Below are 17,124 nucleotides of genomic sequence, written 5' to 3'. Positions count from 1 at the left end.
AGAACCCAAACAACAGCCCTAGGAGGCCTGCGTAGCTCCAGGGTCAAATGGGAGAGTAAAAATAAAGTTAGCAATGTGGGAAATGGCAGAAAACTGCATGACTGGTGGATTTTGTGTGGAAAAACAAATTACAGAATCAAAACCATGCTTAAGAAATGTAATTATGAAGATACATTATAGAAATATTGGTGGTCATAGGTGGAGAACTTAAGTAAAAGATCTTTATAAGAAGTGATTACTGGGGCAATTCAGTTCCTGGCTGCTCCACTTCTGATCCAGCTTCCTGCTAATGTGCCTGGGAAAGCAGCAAATGATGACCCAAGGGCTTGGGCCTCTGCACCCACATGGGAGACCTGGAAAAGGCTCCTGGCTCCTGGCTTCCAAGTGGCCTAGCTCCAGCCATTACAGCCATTTGGTGACTGAAACAGTGGATGAAAGATCTCTCTCTCTCTCTGTACCTCTCCCTTTCAAAAAAATAAATAAATAATTTTAAAAATAATAAAACTTTTGGGACCAGCACCATGGTGCTGAGGCACTGGCATCCCATATGGGTGCCGGGTTCTGTCCTGGTTGTTCCTCTTCCAGTCCAGCTCTCTGCTGTGGCCCAAGAAGGCAGTGGAGGATGGCCCAGGTGTTTGGGCACCTGCACCTGCATGGGAGACCAGGAGGAGGCACCTGGCTCCTGGCTTCAGATCAGCATAGTTCCAGCCGTAGCGGCCATTTGAGGAGTGAACCAACGGAAGGAAGACCTTTCTCTCTGTCTCTCTCTGTCAAATAAAATAATTATAATAATAACAATAAAACTTTTTAAATAAGTGATTATTTTATGATTAAAGCAGAAATGCCATAACTACCCAATTTGTATAAATATGTTTTTCTGAAATAGATGGGCCAGATTTGCCCATCCAAAGCAATCAGTACATGCAAAGCATGTATAGATCATGATCATAAAGCACACATATCCTATCATCCTGTTTATTAAAAAATTCCAATTATTCATCATTTATTTGTAACACAGCTAGGATACAACAAAATAATTACCTAAATTACCTAAAATATTAGCTCCAAATATCAGAAGTGTTTTGACAGCCATGTCCTTTATCTCAGAAGATAACTGACAACAGAAAGCTCCTTTAACTATCACTAATTAACTAATTAACTCTAGCAATTAAATAATTAAATAAAATTGCAAATTAAATTAATTGTTGCTGAAAAGCAGATGAAAATCCACCCATGCGTTACCAGGATGCTGGATCATCACCTCACTGCTCCCAGATAACCCATTTTGCAATGGTAAATGTGATTAGTTACACATAAGGAGGAATCAGGAAATTTTTTAAAATCTGTGATCTCTTTTTATTCTATGATGACCATACAAAATAGACACATTCCCTCTCTCTGCTTCCTGCACTCCTTAACACATTAGTGCCTCTATGTACTAGAGTTGCACAAGATTTTAATAAAAACATTGGAGACTTCCTTCTATGGTTTCAGCCTCAACATTTGCAACAGAATATATCCTAAGAAGAAAACTCTGCAAAGAGGTCAGAAAAAGACCTTTGAGGTCCCAAACCTGATGGGATGGTGGACAGGAACTCTAAAATGAGCTCAAAGACAAGAAGGCTATGTTTTTATAGCATCACATTCTTGCAGGGCAGGAGAAAAGAAAGCTAGAAGCCAGAGCCTTTTCTGGGCCATCTGAAAATCAGAACACACAGTACCTCTATTAAGCAAAAGGATGCCCTCTGCAGATACGGTCTGTGTGAGAGTGTCACCATACACTCAGCGAGAGCCCCCATGGGGCCAGGCTGCACCCTGGGCGCTGGCCTCAGTCACAAGGAGCTTCTCTCCGACTCCGCCCAACCAGCTCTGGCAGTCTTGGTGCAGTTTTTAATCCCCAGGGTATTAGTTGTGTCTTCTCAAATGAGTGCTATCTAATAGAAAGCTAAGAAACATCAAAGCTATTGGAACTTAGGCAATGAAATCTTGGCCTACTAAAGTGCTTGAAAATCAGAGCATGAAATCATGGCCATAAAGATGCTGTACTTAATTATTACAGAGGGAAAGGATTTTGCTGTTCACATTCTTGGCACAGGTATTTCCTCAGTAATGTAACCGCAACACCTAACTAGCCCCATCCAAATTATCACAAATTAGGAACTATGAAACTATATTGAAAGTCTATTGTACATAAAAACAAATATGAGAAGAGTCACATGATAACATTACATACTAATCTCTTCCTTGTCAACATAAATACACTAATATTTTCAGAAGGAGAAAAACTTTTTTTCCGAGGTTTCTTCCTTTTTTTATTTTTAAGATGTATTTATGTATCTGAAAGTCAGTTACAGAAGGAGAAGAAGAGACAGAGATCTTCCATCCACTGGTTCCCTCCCCAGATGACTGCAACAGCTGGGGCTGGGCCAAGCCAAAGCCAGGAGCCAGGAGCTTCATCTGGGTCTCCCACATGGGTGCAGGGCATGAGTTCTTGAGCTATCTTCTGCTGCTTTTCCCAGGCCATTAACAGGGAGCTGGATTGGAAATAGAGCCCATATTGGATGCCGGCTTTGCAGGCATCAGCTTTACCTGTTAAGCCACAATGCCAACCCAGAGGGTTTTAATTAATCTATACAAATCCATAGGGATGAATCTGTTTCCTCCAGTGGGTAAACTTTCTGAGATGATAGATTTTTTTTTAAAAGATTTATCTATTTGAGAGGCAGAGATACAGACAGAAAGAGAGAGAGAGAGAGAGAGAGAGAGGTCTTTCATCCGCTGGTTCACTCCCCAGATGGCCACAACGGCCAGAGCTGGGCAGATTCCGAAGCCAGGAGCCAGGAGATTCTTCCGGGTCTCCCACATGGGTGCAGGGGCCCAAGGACTTGAGCCATCTTCTACTGCTTTCCAGGCCATAGCAGAGAGCTGGATCAGAAGAGGAGCAGCTGGGACTTGAACTGGCCCCTATATGGGATGCTAGCACTTTAGGCAGAGGCTTAACCTGCTACGCCATTAAGCGCCAGCCCCATGACAGATTGTTAATCATCATTATAAAGATAAATGATGCTTGTTATAAACATGGTACAACTGAGCTGAGAGATTAACATTGTAAGTCAATCAATGGACATTCACTGAGTCATCTGACAAGAGTTTGCTAATTCTGTAATACACTGGCCACTGAGCCAGCTGCAGAGGACATAGGGGTGTCAAGACAACACACATCACTGCCCTCACAAACAAACACAAAAAGCTATAAGTAATATGTTGGCTACACTGAATACATCAATTAATAAATAAGCAGTTCATCTGGCTAAAGAATCTCAAAAACAACCTCTAAATCTCTAAAAACTGTGCCAGGTTTCCCCAGAGGATAATATAATAGTGATAATAAAAACATCATGGAATAAAAAAAAATATATTGATAAACTCCTGGGACCTTCTGTACATTGCTGACAAAGCAGTACTACAAATTTATCAGAAATAATAAATTTAAGGTCATTTTAGTGCTGCTCTAAGATTGCCAAGATCATATATAAACAGAAATGAAATTCTCAGGTATAGTATATTCCTACAACAAATATTGCAGGAGCCCTGCACATTTCCACTGAAACTGCACTCTAAATAGACCATGAACTTCTTGTGACAGACTGCAGAGATCCCAGGGAGTGGGAATTCAGCAAAGTGCCGGGCTTTGGATTATTGAGAATATTGCCTCTTGCAAGAAAGATTGCCTCGCAAAAGATAACAATTGTGATTTGATTTCACTAACTTAATTTTTAGTACCTAGTTTAAGATGATACCAGCCAACCCAGAGACTTCAGAGATTTCTGATCAGAAGAGCAGGTGAGGAATCAGAACTAATGATGGAGAGTTTTTTTGCATGAATGTGAAACTAAGTGGGTATATGAGTTTACTGGGTCCTCTGTGCCCTATAATATGGATAGGCCTGTGCCTTGACCTGGGACAAGGAGAGAGAAATCACGGATGGCCAATTAACAAGGAAAAGAAAAACCAACTGCAACTTGTGCAACTCCACACATGCTGACTTCGTTTCTCAACCACCCCAAATTCCCACATGCCTCGGGATCTTTACAGCTGCTGTTAACGCTGCCCAGAGTGCTGCTTCTCTTCACTTGACTGGCTCCTTCTCATCATTCACATGGTTCGAACCTCCTCTCATCTGAAGCTCTCTGTTCAAGAGGAGCTTCCCCTGTGCCCTATCATACCCGCCCCCTCTCCATTGTCTTTGTAATACTGTATCTATTTGAAACATATTTTCCAATGACTTGTAACTTGTTTACTAACTCTGTATCCCACAAAAGCAGAAGCTCTATAAGAGCAGGGGCTATTTCTGTTTTGTTCAACAGGGCACACACCCCATTTTCTACCCTCAAGAACATCTCCTGTTACGTAGAGGATACTCAGAAAATAGTGGTTGATCATGAAGAAAGTCCATCTGTGGAGGACCATGTAGAAAGGCACCCAAGATCCACCAAAAAACCACCCTGTGCTCCGTTGCTGCCACCCCACCCAGCACAGTGATCATGGCACTGGATTGTTGTTTAGTTGTTGTCTCTGAAAAAGGATAATTGCTTCAGAGATTCTTTCGATAGTGGTAACTTTGGTTTACAAGAACAGAATTTGGGGCCAGCGCTGTGGTGCAATGGGTCAACCTGCTGCCTGAGGTGCTGGCATCCCGTAAAGCACCAGTTCCAGTCCCGGGTGCTTCTCTTCGATCTAGCTCCCTGCTAATGTGTCCTTGGGCCCTTGCACTCATGTGGGAGACCTGGATGAGGCTCTTGGGCTCCTGGCTTCAACCTACCCCAGTCCCAGCCAATGTGGTAATTTGGGGAGTAAAACAGCAGGTAGAAGATATATCTCTCTTTCTCTGACTATCCTTCTCTCGCTCCGTAACTCTACTTCAAATAAATAAATAAATCTTTTATAAAGATGGGGAGAGAGAGAGAGGGAAAATAATTTTTCTAGAAAGTATTTCTATTTCTACTTCCTTCATTTGGCTTCCTAAACTGTAATCAGTGATGAGGTGCAGTGGAAACTGCTATTATCTCAAGTGTCTCTCAGACAGTTAGCTTTAACCAGAGACAATAAATTAATCAACAGGCTAAGGATGACTCTTTGGCACCTCTTAGAGATCAGGCTGAGGTGTCACTTCCAGAGGAATGAACTCCTACTACCCTTTCAATGCTAAGGGAAGTGTGTTCCGGACAGGCTGATGTGGAACCATAAATATAGTTTCCTACTAAAACACCATAAAGCTCGTTCTGAATCAAACATGTTCTTAATCCAGGCGAGCCAACTTGGAAACTGTGCTGTGTGCTATCATCCATTGCAGTTGAAGTAGATGAGAGAAAGAGGTTCATTTCAGCCAAGTGAAGATGGAGCCCTGAGACAACTTCTTCCAGGAAAGATGCATCTGGTCCTTGAAGGGTGAGCAGGAGCATCATGAAGACACACTCAGAAAGAAAAGAACTTCTGGAGTACAACCCAGTGAAGATAGGACAATCTCCCAGACTGGCCAGATGTAGCACACCTAAGTGGCACATCAAAGATGTGTAGAACATAGAAAGTACCTCACCTGTGTAAGTTTGCAGCTGTCAAAAGAGAGGCAAAAAATGCAGACCACCTGTTCAAAGAGCCCAGCCAGAGGGGTAATTATGTATGTTTGAGACAAAGGAGAAAGATACATGCAAGGAATGGAAGGATTTGTTAAGAATGTTTGCTGTGGAAGCTTCCTGGGATGGTATAAGGCAGAGACGGGCAGAGCTTTCTGTGACCCACTGTTATTCACTTAACCTAGGGCACTCTTAGCTGTTTTATACCTATTAAATGGAGCTAAAAATCGCTGTCTCACAGGGCTATCAGGCAGATTAAATGGCAAAACCTATTTAAACATGCTGCGGTTCTGAATAGGTGCCACATGGGCGCTCCATGCTTCCTCACCTTCTCAACAAGCAGCCTCTAGAATGCATGCGAAACAGATCTCTGGTCCCTAACCCTGGATGGAATCACAATTTACAGAAGCCATCTGGCAACCTGCACGGTTAGCAGATGATGCTTCTCAGGAAACCGTACACACGGGAAGAATGGCATTATTCACTTCTGCTCTCAGAATGTTCTAGTTGATGTGAAACAGAAATACATCTCCAACAGAAGAATACTGCTGTGAAATTCACTCCTTGGCCACTGAGTTCTAGAGTGGGAAACCCTGAGAATCACCATTTCACAAAAGACAGAGTGATGTATTTTCATGGCAAGTCTCTTAAAAGCATTCTTTCTTCAATACCGTCTATTGTTTTCTAAGCCTCTCGGGGATTTTTATTGATTTGAGGCATCAGAACAAATGGGACATCTCCAATTAATCTACTGCAATGTAGTCAGACCTGCAGTTCTGTTTTTATTGCCCCATTAAAACAAGACATGGTACAATCTGAGACTGACATTCATGGACTAGGGCAAAAATTGGGTTCAAAGAAAGCACAATCAGGTACGGAATGGAGACCAGTCCTCCCACTCCAGAGATCCATTAAAGGCAATTTAGGAAGCCAGATCAAAGAAGCAGAAATAGAAATATTTTCTTAAAAAGTTCTCTTCCTATAAACCAAAGTTGCCATTATCTAATGCACTTGGCCCCGTTCAGAGACAACAAAGGAAAGGACAGTTTAAGGGTGCCTCTTTTAAACATGTTGGTCTGAAAAGAAGTCCTCAGTGAGAAGGGCAGGAAGCAACATAAACCGATTTAAAAACACCAAATCAGCATGCTTTCTGACGGAAAGTAATCTGGCACCTTGATCCGATTCTCTCAAATATTTAACTTCTCCGTGTAAATAAAAAGACAGTTGCCTGGGCCGCAGCTGAGAAAGGGAGGCTGAAGATCCGAAAGGCAAATTTCCAGGCTGACTTCAGAGAGGCGGCCCTCAGGGACCTGAAGGTCAATGTGGACACGGACCACAGAGGACGCAAACCTTCCAAAGTTTCCTCAGCCAGCAACCCGATCCGAGTACTCAGGAGGTCCTCTCACAGCAAACGTGACTGGTGGTTTCGGATCCGCCAAGCTTCGGTCTCCCCCATCGCCACCCCACGCTTTTCTAAACACTACCTTTGAACGACAGCCGGGCTCCCCCTCCCCCGCCCCCACTTCCTCGCCGGCCCGCAGCCTCTTCCCCTCCCCCTATCGCTTCCACTGAAAAATCCCAAAAGAAGGTGCTTTGGGTTTATTTCTGGTCTCTGAAAATCGCTTTTGAAATAAAGCCAAAACACCAGCACATAAGCAAAGGGCTGAGGTCGCCCAGAGCTGCGGAGCCAACGGCTGCAAAGAGACTGCCTCTCCCCGACCCAGAAAATTAACGGCAGCCCCAACACGGCAATTTGCTCCTTGCCGGTCGGTCCCAAACTGCCTCGGCGCTTGTTTTGTCAGGTCTGGTTGCCCAGTGGCGGGAAGAGGGGCTTCTCACAAAAACTTTCTAACGTCAAAGGCCAGAAACCACGAGACCCATCGCCCCTCCTGGCGCACAGACCCTTCAGCACAAAACAATAGTGACCCAGGCACCGGACACCCCCGTCGGCTTCCCCAGCGCCCAGCCCCGCCTCGATTCGGAGACAGAAGGTCCCAGCGCAGATCTGCTAGGCTCCCGCTGCCCGCTCCCGGACCCCCAGCGCTCCCTCGGCGGCTGCGGGTCCCCGAGCCTCTCGTGCCGCCGCCTGCGACGCACTCTGGGGCTGGCAGGCTGGGTGCCGGGACAGAGCGCGCACCGAGCTCCCAGCCCTCAGCCGCAGAGTCTCCAAAACCCGGGGTTGCGGGCAGCGCGGTCTCCAGGAGCCTCGACCCTGGTCTGCAGGCGGTCCCCCTCTCCCCCAGCCTCCCTCGCCCAAGCCATGCACCCCCGCAGCCCAGCGAGCCGGGGAGAGTTACCCGCCGAGGCCCAGGCGCGATGACCGCCCAGGCGCGCTGGGCTCCTGGCCCGGCCCGCTGCTCTCCGCCTGCCCGCGCCGCTCGCTCCAGCCGACTGCTGCCTCCGCGGCGCCTGCCGCATCGAGCCGCCGAAGCCCGCGGCCCGCAGAAACAGGAGGGAGGTGGCGTGGGCGTGAGTCCTTCCCCCTGGGGACTTGGCCGCGGATTGGAGGAGGAGGGCACGGCGCCGTGCGGAGTCCGAGGCGCCCACCAGCCCCGCGCCTTCTGCCGAGCCAGAGTCCCGATCCCCCGCAACTGCGCGGAGCGCCCCCCGCAGCTCCTCCTGCCCAGCCTCTGGCGCCAGATGCGCGGTGGCTGCGGCCGCCCCTGAGTCCGCGAAGGAAGGTGCTATGCGCAGGGAGGCTGCCGGGCTCCTGCGTCTCCCGGGGCAGCGATGCGGGATCGCAGGGCTGGAGAGGGGGGTGCGTTGTGGGGAAGCCTACCTTTCGGGCGGGGCGGACTCCAGCCGCGCGCCCGCGCCGGGCGTCCGGGATAGGAAAATCAAGGCGAGGGGAGGGCCGGGGCAAGGCGGCGGGTGGCTTCGGGACAAGGTAGGAGGATCGATTTCCACAGCCAAGAAGACACTCCCATCCCGCCCGGGGTTGTTTGGAAAACTTCAGGAGCGAACGTGGGGGCGGCCGGGTCCTCCTTGGCCTCGCCGCGCTGGCTGGGGCGAGGGGGAGACTGGTGGCCGCGGGGACTGCTGGCAGCTCGGGGCGCGGCTGGAGGTTTGGTCCGGAGCAGAAGGAGGGGTGTGTTCAGAGCGCTCCCGATTCGCGGGCTGAACCTTTCAAGGACAGATGTGTTAGTCTTTTTGTCTTTCGATGTTATTTTAGGGAGAAGGACCAAGGTGGGATTTTTTTTTTCTCGTTAGAGAGGTTCTCCCTAGGGAAAAGTCTGTGTCGATAATGTCCTGAGATATGTATACATCCGAATAGTTTTAAAATGTCCGTGTTTGTCATATGCTGCACTATATACCAACATTCAGTTCCTAGCGGCAGCATTCAGGCGCTGAACCGCAGGGTTCCATTCGATCCACCGCCCCAGAGAAAAGAGCCCCGTTTGCGTGCGGTTCAGAGCCGGCCAGGTGTCCCACACTGGAACAAAGCCCTGGCTCTGCCGTGGCCTTCCTGCTTTCGTCTTAATTATAGGAACAGGCCTAGGAGGTCGCACTTGTTATTTCCCCAATTTCGCTGATTAAAAAAAAAAAAAAAGGATTCCAAGTATTCATGTCCTTTGTTCTTTCTGCAACTTGCTTTGCCGGTAACCCACACAGATTTTTGTCATTTTCAGCGTGGCTCCTGAGAGTCCGGGGCCGGCATAGAAAGTTAGGGAATTTGCCCTTCTGGCTAGTTTTCCTGAAGGGCTGCTTTGTCCTTTGGTTTCGTCTGAGTTCCTGGTTGTCCTCCTTCTCCATGATCTCAAACTCGCATCGGTATTGGCTTCTCCCCTTTGGCCTGTCTAGACTTTTTGAGTCTGTGTGAAGTGAGGGCCATCTGCTGTTCTCCACAACACTTGGACTTCCTATTTAACTGAGGCCAAGAAAGGCAACTGCTCACCCCAGCCTAGCTCCAATGCTGTCCCTTCTGCTGTGTAACCCTCAGTGCACTTCCGCTTTGTCAGCTGTAAAGCGCATTTCAAGGGATTGTTAGAAGGACTGATGTATAATGGTGTAAAGAATTAATTGGCACAGTGCTTACCACAAAAACCATCCATTCAGGAAGTAAAATATAGACCTTACAAATAATACTAAGAACATTTCCAGTCAGTGCCCACCATGAGTCAGCTGCGCTGCTCCCCTCCCTAACCCTGCAAGCCAGAATTATCTCCTGGCAGAAATGAAGAGACAGAGTGCCCCAGGCCATACTGCCCATGCTGAATCTGTGATTAAATGACAGTAGTAGAATCAAAATCAGTTTTCTTTTCAGGATGTCACTAGTATGTAACTCTCCTTGGCAGGGGCTTTTGATCTGTATAACGTTAATCTTTTTTTAATTGAGGATATACAGACATATAATTGCTATAAAGAAAATATTTTTAATTCCTGTAGAAGATAAGGATTTAGTACGATGATGGGATTGTAGATTTTAGCCTCTCTGGGTTACTGTTTTGGTCAATGTTTTGGAGAAAAGATTTTTTTAAATTAAGTACTATATTTGAAAGAGTTACAGAGAAAAGAGAGAGGAAAAGATAGAGAGATATTCCATCTGCTGGGTCACTCCCCAAAAGGCTGCAATGGCCAGAGCTGGGCCAGCCCGAAGCCAGGAGCCAGGGCCTCCATCTGGTTACCAAGTGAGTGCAGTGGTCTAGAGATTTGGACCATCTTCTGTGCTTTCCCAGGCACATCAGCAGGGAACTGGATTGGAAGTTTTGGAGCAGCCAGGACACCAACTGGCACTCATATGGGATGCTGGTGCTACAGGCAGCTTTTAACTCACTGTATCATACTGCTGGCCCTTTGGGGGAAATGTTTTCACAGAGCATATATGTTTAGCTCTACCTTTTAGCAGACAATTTATCCTAATAAGATGGAAAAGGAGGAGCCATGAAGGAGGAACAGGATCCTGGAACATACAAGGCCTTTTGGAGATCCCTGAGGTCGTGACATTTAGGTAGTGTGCATGCATATGGCACTGCAGCTGCTTGCTAGGCTTGTTTTCCTACGTGGATGGTGTAATCTCTTTGAAATAAAATATTACATGGAATGCAGCTGCTGTCGGCCCAGTGACAGGTGGGAGCCAGGTTCCCTGCCTGACCATGGGGTACCAGTCAGCACCTGTAGGCTCACAGTCTAGAAAAAGGCCAAAGAAAGTAGTATTTCTTCCTTCCATGCAATGTAGGGTCTGCTTGCCAAACTCTCAGGTCTTGTCCTAAGTACAGCCTTGCCTGGGAGGAGCAATGGTGAGACTCTCTACTCCTAAGACATGATAGCATCACAAAAATGAGATCAGATCAGAGCAGGTAAACCCCAGCACTAGGGATACCCATAAAGAGACAAGACATCACTTACTTCCACTATCCTCTTAAAAGTTAATAACAAGCCAGCGCTGTGGCTCAATAGGCTAATCCTCCGCCTTGCGGCGCTGGCACACCGGGTTCTAGTCCCAGTTGGGGCACCGGATTCTGTCCCGGTTGCCCCTCTTCCAGGCCAGCTCTCTGCTGTGGCCCGGGAGGGCAGTGGAGGATGGCCCAAGTCCTTGGGCCCTGCACCCGCATGGGAGACCAGGAGAAGCACCTGGCTCCTGGCTTCGGATCAGCGCAGTGCGCCGGCCGTGGCAGCCATTGGAGGGTGAACCAACGGCAAAGGAAGACCTTTCTCTCTGTCTCTCTCTCTCACTGTCCACTCTGCCTGTCAAAAAATTTAAAAATAAATTTAAAAAGTTAATAATAAAAAGGTTTTGTTTTTGTAATGTTTCTCAAGACTTCAGTTTTTCAGTTTTTAACAGTATCTGGTTTAAGACTGAGGCAAAGGGGCCAATGTCATGGCTTAGCGGGTAAAGCTGCCGGCAGCAATGTCAGCATCCCATATAGGTGCCAGTTCTAGTCCTGGCTGCTGCACTTCCGATCCAGCTCTCTGCTATGGCCTGGGAAAGCAGTGGAAGTTAGCCCAAGTCCTTGGGGCTCTGCACCCACATGGGAGATCCAGAAGAAGCTCCTGGCTTCGGATCGGCACAGCTCCAGCCATTGCAGCCATTTGGAGAGTGAACCAGTGAATGGAAGACTTCTCTCTCTCTCTCTCTGCTTCTGCCTCTCTGTAACTCTGCCTTTCAAATAAATAAATCTTTAAAAAGTTTTTTTTTTTTTTAAATAGACTGAGGTAATCCTTTCTGCATATAACCTTCATACAACTCAGGGTAAGGATCCTGCCAGCCTTGTCTTATGGCCTTATCGCCTCTGTACAATTGTTTGAAGAATATATGCATTTCAAAAATAAGCCATAGTGCCTAAGGAGTCTAAATCTTGACTTAAAACCATGACACTAAGTGTCAAAAACTTATTACCTTAGCAAGAAGCAGTTTAGCATTGTCTAGCAAAATTCTTCTTCTCAAACATCTGTGCTTCAGAGCTGGGTCTCAGCCAACTATTTTTATACATGTAACTATTGTTATGAGTTTCCCAGAATTGTGGTTGCACACAGTGATTTCAAGGATACAAGAAATTTTATTTGCAGCTTCATAAATGATGGTGTCCCCATTGTCCACCAGTGCTATCAAGGAGGCGTGGTCTTAGTAGCTCAGTCTCAAAAACTGTACTGTGTTTGCTCTCCTTCCATGGCCTGGAGGGGAAACCAAGATAGGACTGGTGCTAAGCCCTTCCCAGGCATAGGAATATGTGGAAAACCTGTGTGGTGGAAGCCATAAGTAAGACTGCTAGAAAACATTTTTTTTTTTTTTTTTTGGACAGAGTGGATAGTGAGAGAGAGAGACAGAGAGAAAGGTCTTCCTTTTTGCCGTTGGTTCACCCTCCAATGGCCGCTGCGGCCGGCTTATTGTGCTGATCCGAAGCCAGGAGCCAGGTGCTTCTCCTGGTCTCCCATGCGGGTGCAGGGCCCAAGGACTTGGGCCATCCTCCACTGCCTTCCCGGGCCATAGCAGAGAGCTGGCCTGGAAGAGGGGCAACCGGGATAGAATCCGGCGCCCCGACCGGGACTAGAACCCGGTGTGCCGGTGCCTAGAAAACAATTTTAACGTATTATAATGAAGGGAGAATATCTAAAACATACAAAGAATTTCTATGGGGGCAGGCATTGGTTATGCTGCCATCTGCAGTGCTGACACCCCCATATGGGTGCCAGTTTGAGTCCAGGCTGCCCCATTTCCAATCCAGCTCCTTACTAATGGCATGGGAAAGGAGCAGAAGATGGCTCAAGAGCTGGGGACCCTGTACTCACTTGGGAGACCCAGATGAAGCTCCTGGCTCCTGGCTTCCACCTGACCCAGCCCTGGCTGTTGCAGCCATTTGGAGAGTGAACCACTGGACAGAAGACTTCTGTCTCTGCCTCTCCCCCTCTCTCTCTGTAACTCTGCCTTTCAAATAAGTAAATAAATCTGGAAAAAAAATGAATTTCTATGGATCAGTAAGAAAAGTAGCTCATTTTAAAATAGGACACAGGCTATAGACAAGAAATTCACAGAAGGAATACAAATAGTTCACAAGCATGTGCAGAGATTTCATTTTCTTCTATATTGACACCAATGAAGAAAAATGAAATAATAACGAGACATAAGATTGGCAAAAAACAAAAAGACTAATGAGACCGGTTTTGTTATAGGTTGTCAGAAGACCATATGAAAGTGTAAAGCAGTACTTCCTTTTTACAGAGCGACATGGAGATTGCTATCAAGTTCACAAGTTTGAATTTCAACACCCTAATTATGGATTCTTAAATTTCTTCCTTGGAAGACAATTTGGCCACAAGCCAAATAGCAACCTAAAGAGGGGGAGGAAAAAGCACCTAAGATCTCTTAGGCTGTCTCCTGGCTACCCTGGTCAACACAGGAACAAGGAGCTGAATGGCTCACTGCAGACTCCGAGATGATGGGACCTTGCTGGAGTTGTGTAGGGGTGGTCTACAAAATGGCTGCATCTTGGAACAGCTTGGTCAAAGCATGTCATTAGGGGAGGATTTGAAGACTGGATTATTGCACCAGTTGATGGACCCCGTGCCAGGAGAGGAGAGAGGTATACCAGCCTTCCCATGTGCCCCTCGTTTTTACTCCAGATCTGACACCGACCATCCTGTCAAAGTATTATGGACAACTCTGGATGCTTAATGGGATCACCAATTATGCTTCATAATTTTAGCTTTCACTTTTGTCTATCTCAGGTGGTTTACAGAGCTGAACTTCAGCGATTTCACTTCCTGTGAATGTTTATAAAACCACTTCTGAATGTTTGATCTCCACAATAAGTACCTATTGACTTTGTAACTGGGAAACACCAGAATTTACAAAACATCTTATACTGTAGGATTTTGTATATACAGTTGCTTAGAGATTTATCAAATTGAGTTTTATTTGTTGGGGAAGAGAGGTTAGGTTGTTTTTCTGGAAAGTTATAACCAAAAAGGTGTGCACTATTATCAACAGAATAATGATAGTGATGAAGTTTGGAATATCGATCATCCTCAACCTCAGAAGTAAAGGAATTCATTTACCCCCAAACTTCCAGGGAACTTTACACACCATAAGAATTTAAGAGGGTGCCTTGTCAAGCTGAGCGTCATTGATGGGACACAAATTTGATGCTGAAGATTCCACCAGGAACCACTCCCTGTGCATACCTGGGAACCCCTCCCAGTTTTTTCCCATTCCACCTGCAGGCAAACAGAGGACAAGGAGGGAAAGATGGGCCAGGCAGGGGTTCCTGGACACACTCAAATGTGAGCACATGTGTACTGCATTCTTGCCAGTTGCCAGGTGATTTTACGTAAATGATATTGGTCATTACACACATCAACTCTGCTGCTACCATTGTTCCCATTTTTCAGATGAGGAATTGAAGACTAAGAGATGTTACATAATTTGTCCAAGGATTTGGAGTTCATCAATCAAAACTGGTACTTAAATCCAGATTAAGCTCTAGAACCCTCTTTTCTCATCTATGACATTGTGCCTTTCTATTCAAGAGATGAATGATATGAAAAACATTAATGACTATTATTCTGGAGTGTGACATTTCAGGAAACATTTACAATAGCAAACTGAATGGGAACCCCACAAAGCTTTAATTAGCTTTTTGTGAATGGGTGTCCAGCTGTCAGCTGAAATTGAATTGCAGTCATTTCCAGTTCCCATTGTTCCAGTTCCGTAAATTAATGAAACCTTTATTCAGGACTGGCCCTGCATCTTCTTCTCCTCCCCCAGCCCCGCCCTCATCATAACTCTTCCTAGTGGACTCTTTGGCATCTGAATTCACTTTGGATAGATCCCATTTCTACTACAGTAGCAGAAGTAGTAACTGCAACAGCACCAGACTCACATCAGAGAAAACGTGCTTAGCTGCCTCCTTAGAAGTATGCAAATCTGGTACTTGAGTTCTTCATTTCTGCTGCTTTCTGGGAAGTTTATTACCCTGCAGTGCATTTTGAATACATGGGAACCAGTGTTTGTAATAAAGAGTCAAGGAACCACTAGCACCAGATGGAGTGTGTCCCCTCCAAAATCCAGATGGTATGCACTCCTTACCCCTGTAGGGTGGTCTTAGGAATAGGAGTCTTTGGGTGGTAATTAGCTCTTGAGAGTGGAACCCTCATGAATAAGAACAGTGCCCTAATATAAGGGACCCAAAGAGGTCTCTCACCCTCCTTTCACCATGTGATGATACAAGAAGATAGACATCAGTGTCATGGGAGAGGACCCTCTCTAGAGCCTAAGCACAGGGGCACCCTGATCTCACAGCAGCAAACATCTATTGTTCATAAGCCACCCAGTCTATGGCACTTCGTTATAGCAGCCCAATCTGACAAGACCACTTGTGAACATCTAAAGTAGAAATAAAATGAAGGAATAAACTAACAATTGTTTCCCAGTGATTTAAAGTACTAGTCTATCTCACTGCACTTTTGTTTGTTTATTTTTTGCTATATCTTCTTGTAAACTTGTTTTTCTTTTTGTACACAAATTGCCACATGGCAGCAATTTTTCCAAATCCTGAACATTAGTAGCAATGACTGTTAATTGTGACAAGTGTGTTAGCCCTATTTTGATGTACTGATCATCCAAACATCTATCTGCAGTGCTCCAAAAGTGGTTAAGTACTGATAACTTTGATCTTCCTCATCATTTTATTATTATCCCAGAAAGTATAGTATCTTCTGAATTCTTTCCAAGGGACTAAAAAAAAGCATATACAATTGGGGTCAAAGAAATGAGAGTAGGCAGGATTTAACTGGATGCCTCTGCGCTTATCACATGATAAACTAATGCATTTCATCTGAGTCATATTGAAGATCTACAAAGGTTTCTATTGCTGCTAAAGGTTTTCATTGACTACAGACTACCAAATATAATACTTTGATTCTTCCTGGGCTCTTTAGAGCTAAGGATCCTGTCACTGAGAATATCCCAGACAGATAAAATTCTAATCCATCTGCTGGAAAGCAATATAGTGGCAATGATAAATATTTGGAAATTGCCCTTAAATTTCACTTAACCCCAGGATGATTCATAGTTCCATTCGTAAATCCCTTGAGGAAAATGTGCATGTCCCTCACAGCTAGCACCCTTGCTGCTCCCAGTCCACATTTATTTTAAATGTGAGAAATCTCAGAGCTTCACTCACCTACCTCCATAGAAGGACTTGGGGGTCTTCTTTTTCTAGCTCTACCTTAAGTCTCATTCTTGTGCCTCAGACTGCTTGTTGTGCATTCAGTTCAACATGTATTCATCAACACCCACTGTATGTCAAGTACTTTACGAGAAAGTCAACAAATCCAAACTCTAGTCTTTCAGCCCAGTCATATTACAGGGTCAGATAAAAGCAGCAATAAAGGAGTTCAACTTTGCTTAATGGCCAAACACATTTAAACAAGTTTGTTTTTGTAGGGGATGACTTTTCAGTCTTCTCTTATCATCTACCCCATCCCTATCTCCTAAAACCAGATAAAACAAAGAAACCAAAATGTCTGGAGATTCAGTTCTCTGTATTTCCAGTTAGAGAGCCAAGGGCTGAGATTCTTTCATGAAGTCAATCATGAATGTAGAAGATTAGAGATGAGTATGGCTTACTTCATTAGAGATACATTTAGAAAAATAGTAGTAAAGCAAATGTGAAGTGACAGGTTTAATATAAAATTACCATTATGTTGTTCTTGGAAACATATACTTTTCATCATATTCTAATGTTTTGTTATGTAAGTATTTAATATGATTAGTCATCATTTTAAAGTGCATACTTTAGGTTACACATCATAAAACAGATTCTGGCTCAAATTTACGTTAATGTCTGAAATGATTTTCTACTTTTTGCCAGCTGACTTTTCTTCATTTCTACAGCAGTAGCTTGCACAATCTCAACCTCAAATATTTCTGTAATCAATGTATTAGTGTAACAGAAATTCCTTTGGCATCAGCCCACACCTACTTATTTCCAGCAAAATTATATAGGATAGCTGAATATGAACTGAATAGTGGGGAATGGAATTTGGTATGGAT

At 45.3% G+C, this 17,124-nt stretch overlaps 1 protein-coding gene across 3 annotated transcripts in view; it reads right to left on the bottom strand.

Moving 5' to 3' along the window:
* ST3GAL6 (ST3 beta-galactoside alpha-2,3-sialyltransferase 6) overlaps positions 1–8,645 on the bottom strand; it is a 68,591-nt gene extending 59,946 nt beyond the window's left edge. Inside the window, exon 1 of one of the 3 annotated variants that reach the window (XM_062206781.1) lies at positions 8,413–8,645. The gene's annotated coding sequence lies outside the window, so the exon portion shown is untranslated. Of the gene's footprint in view, positions 1–7,930; positions 8,202–8,412 lie in introns of those variants that run through there. The other 2 variants (XM_062206787.1, XM_062206779.1) reach the window with 2 other exon arrangements.
* Positions 8,646–17,124: the final 8,479 nt, after the last annotated feature.

This window comes from Lepus europaeus, chromosome 2 (genome assembly GCF_033115175.1).
Source record: "Lepus europaeus isolate LE1 chromosome 2, mLepTim1.pri, whole genome shotgun sequence".
Classification (NCBI taxonomy): Eukaryota; Metazoa; Chordata; class Mammalia; order Lagomorpha; family Leporidae; genus Lepus; species Lepus europaeus.
The sequence above is the reverse complement of the archived record's forward strand: the minus strand, read 5'-3'. Positions and strand labels throughout refer to the sequence as shown.